Source organism: Eleutherodactylus coqui, chromosome 7 (genome assembly GCF_035609145.1).
Source record: "Eleutherodactylus coqui strain aEleCoq1 chromosome 7, aEleCoq1.hap1, whole genome shotgun sequence".
NCBI lineage: Eukaryota > Metazoa > Chordata > Amphibia > Anura > Eleutherodactylidae > Eleutherodactylus > Eleutherodactylus coqui.
In genome coordinates this window covers 145,087,464-145,091,966 of record NC_089843.1, presented here as the reverse complement: position 1 = coordinate 145,091,966, position 4,503 = coordinate 145,087,464, and positions in this window count along the sequence as shown.

Sequence of the window (4,503 nt, the reverse complement as noted above, 5' to 3'; positions counted from 1 at the left end):
TCAGTGACTATATTGTGTGTGACCACGTATCACACGTACGCAGTCATGCGCTGTGTGACGCTATATATTCTTTGCTTTCCAAATTCCCTGCTCTGTTTCCTAGCAGGGTTGCGTATGAATCGTTGCCCATATATGCAATGTATTGCGTATGGGTAGCGTTGCATATGCTGCCTATACCAATGTATTGGGCTCATGCAGCACGGTACGTCGAGAAATAGAGAATGCTGCTACCTGTGCCTGGTGTATTTTTACACACACATGTCTATGGATCCATGAAAGCCCATTGACTTTCATTGAACTCTATTCACGTGGCTGTACATGGTGCATGTGGTACGCAATGTAAATACGGTCGTCTGAATGGGCGCTTTGCGTGCATTTTCTCCGTAATGTGAGAACAAGATTTTGATAATTTAATTCGCTTTGCTGCAATTGTAAATTCCATAGATTTTAGTCGGCATGGCAAATCTACCCTAAGAGCATGTAAAGTTCTCTAGTCCACAGCCTATTTCTCAAGGTTATCTGACAAATGATGGCCTACCCTTGGGGCTTCTGCAGCCGACTGTAGTGTGCGTAAAATATACGTAAGGCGCAGAGAATAGAACCCATTGATGATCTCGTCTCACGACTGTTTTGCACGTGCATTAAAATAAGACCGTCTATAGTTTTGTGAATTTCGCAGTAAAGGCCTCCACAGAAGTCAATGGGAGGTGTGTAAATATGCAATACGCTGCACAAAACCGTTTGGAAAAGAACACATCTGGCCTCATTAGGCTAAATAGGCCTTTAGATCAGGGTGGGGGTGTTTTGCACATGCATAAAGTACAGTACCATGTGCAAAACTTCCTTGTTCCCTGAGCACATGCATTCCGCTGAGCCATGTACAACCCCGTGTACGGTCATCTGAAGAAGCCCTTAGGGTGACGTCAGACCCTGCTCATTGGTGTATGGTTTTGCAGTAACGTATGCCTATTGGCCACCATGGGTGGGGTAGGGTTTTTGGCCAGCACCAGACTGCATCTTTACACCAAGGCTTCGGCAACGGAGAAAATGAATGCTGTTGACCTGCAGGGGTTAAAATTCGCAGCACGTCATCCGTGGAAAGTACTTTTTAATCTTCATGTCTGCTACGATGTTTTTCTTCCCATTATGTAAATGAGCCCGTTGCCAGTCTATAACCCTACTTGTTTAGATTATTTTTACCATTCCATTGACTTGGGCGCGATGATGTCACTAGAGGGAAAGGGGCAGGCTTTGACAGGAGTGTGAGAGCCTCTGTTTTACCACACATGCACCTGAAGGACCTGCACCATCCTTTCAAAATACAGCTGGACTCGACGTCCCCAGAAGAAATGTGGAAAAAGTGATATAATTACGGAGTTGCACAAGTTGCCAGTAGCGCACATCGCTAGTCAAGGTAAAGCGCAGCCCTAAAAATAAAATCCAATAAAAGTTTACTAAGTGTTTATAGAATTCACTTCATTTCTTCCCCCCTTTTCTGGTTTAGCAAAAAGGGGTACATTCTTCCTAGGTAATGTATCCCCGCACAACTTCATCAGAGGGATTGCCACGCCATTATCTGGATAATGTCAGATTATCTTCACTGCTTCGGTCAATGATCATTTAGCCAATTCCCAGCACATTCTTCCCCCGTGTGTGACTAGTAACTGTTAGGTCACTACGTGGGTTAGGACTTGAAGAATTGTTTTTATTTCCATGTGGATACAGGGCCAATGAAAACAGCACTCATTCATGCTTGTCCGTGCCCTACAAGTAATCTGTGCTATTCGCGCTTGACTGCAAGTGTCAAATACAAGAAGGGGCAGCCATATTGGTTCTTATGAGAAAATCGAAACCTTACAATAGAGCTCTGTGCCTAGTGTCAGTATTGTGGCCGTTCGAGTCCCTGCCGTTCCATATGACTAAGCCATGGGCACTGTAGGGCAGGATATTATGAATATCTACATAATATGGCATGCAGTGGAGCTTGGTACCGGTTTTAATCTAGTTTCTGAAGAGCTATCGGAGAGAACACACTGCATGACTCTGTATGGAATTGGAGGCATACGGAGATACGCTATAAGCTGGGTGTTGTATTAGGTTGCGTTCACATGCGTATTTTGTGTATTGTGGGATGCATGAAAATTCAGCCCATTATTTGCAATGGGTGTATTTACATAGGCGATTTATCTCTTGCTATGAGATTGAAAAGTTGCAGCATGTTCTAGTTTTCGGTGAGTCCGCAGAAATATCATCCATTATTTCCAATGGGTGAGGGGGGAAAAATTGCCTTGCCCTCACATGTACACGCCAGTGTGATATGATTGCATGTATTTTCAATAGAAGAAATGAACAATGTTCATGTGCATTAAAAACACCCGTGAAAATTGCATGTTCAGTGATGCGATTTTCTTGCAAATCACATTGCACTCACATAGAAAATCGTAACTTTGCATGTGCAAATTCGGTCCAATTGGACCAATATCGTGCTGTCCCATGTAAATATAGCCTTACAGCTCTGCATCTCAGAACTTGTATGGAGCGGTAGTACAGCTATGTTTAAGTGACCTTTGCTTCATACATATATATATATATATTTTCATAGAGAATGGCTGCCCGGCTAACTGTCTTTCGGGAGCACAGTAATGGTTAACTGTTCACAGAAGCATAGCAACATGTACTGCAGGTATAAGCTACACAACTGCCACCAACTTTTTCTCCGTCTACCAATTTTGGGTGTAATCTCGTACCAACTCTGCATTCTCCGCGTGCCTAGATTCAATGGCTCTAGTGATGCCCCTGAACTGTTCTCACAGCAAGTCTTCGTATGTGGGCTGCATGGTACCTACACCATGGTTCCAATCCATTGCATATAGTAGTTTAGGCTAAACATAAGTACCAAAGCAGTATTAAAATCTACATCGCATTGCCTATGCCACTTTATCGTACCAGTCACTTAGAACCTAGCAGTGCCCATGCAGATGCACCAGAAACCGTTTTCATAATACAACACAATTATCCTGGACGCACTTTTTTCGTCATAGGGTTCAGGAATGGAGTCACATGACCCGTATGGATATGGAGCCATGCTGTGGTCACCCTGACTATTTAGTATGGACCTGTTTATGTGTAAATCTTCTATAAAATAACCACAGTTGTTTTTGAAGATAAAAGAAGTTCATGTCAACAAGTGCTTCTAAATGAGAAGCTGCAGAATAGAAGAAGCAGGGAAATGTATCTCCGCATAATAAAATAGTTGTCTGTGGAAAGATAATTGCCAACCACTATGTTCATTGCACCTTCAGCCATTACTGGGCATCACTCAACGAGTCTTAAAGGGGCATTATGGGCTTTTGCCATCTATTCTAATTCCAGTCCTGACCACCGATGACAACGGATCCAGCTCATTGGCAGGGATCCAGAGTGGCAGACCTAGAATACCACTTTAATGTTTTTTACACTGGCAGATTTCCTGCCAGGAATGTACCCTGATCTGCTTTTACAAATTTTAGCTCCATTTACATGGAGTGATTTGCACTACTGGATTTGTCAGAAGTACATACAGTTCTATTGTTGTTGGCAGCACATTCCTATTTACACAGGGTGATGTGCTGCTGACAACAGATGACTTAAAGGGGTTGTCCCGCGGCGAAATCCAAATTTTTTTTTAACTTACCGCATTCTGTCCTGTTAAAATCAATTCCATTAGTTATTTAAAAAAAAAAATCACTTACCTGCATCCCCGCACGCGCAGCATCTTCTTTTCTTCTTTTAAAGATGGCCGCCGGTCCTTTTCCAATGATGCACCACGGTTTTCTCCCATGGTGCACCGCGGGTCTTCTCCCATGGTGCACCATGGATTGTCTTCTCCTTCCTTGCGTTCCACTGTTGATACAGCCACCTAATTGGCTGATCGGCACCACGTGACGGGGCAGAGCTACGATGACGACGCGCAGACCAGCTCTCCGGCGTGAGCACACAGCAGAAGACCGGACTGCGCAAGCGCGTCTAAAAAAGCCAGGAGACACCGAAATTAGACGGAGCCATGGAGACGGGGACGCCAGCAACGGAGCAGGTAAGTGAATACCTTCTGTATGGCTCATATTTAATGCACGATGTATATTACAAAGTGCATTAATATGGCCATATAGAAGTGCTTAACCCCACTTGCATTCGCGAGACAACCCCTTTAAGGTGCCGCATAAAAAAGTGGTGATTGGCAGCACCTTCACCTCTACAGCTCCACCTATTGGAAAGCAGCATTCCTGCAAGTCAATGTCAGATCCCTTAACCAATCCAGTGTTGGACCTCATCCAACATTGAGATTTCCCCACATAGATCCCATGTCAAGTGAGGTCCGACATGTTTCTAACACTATGCAGGAGAGAGGTCCAATGTTGGAGCTCTCTTCTGCATAGCTTAACGCTACACACATTGTATGCAGTTATAGGATGCCTCTGTATGGAACTGTGTTATAAAGATACGGTAGTCTTATTATATAAATGT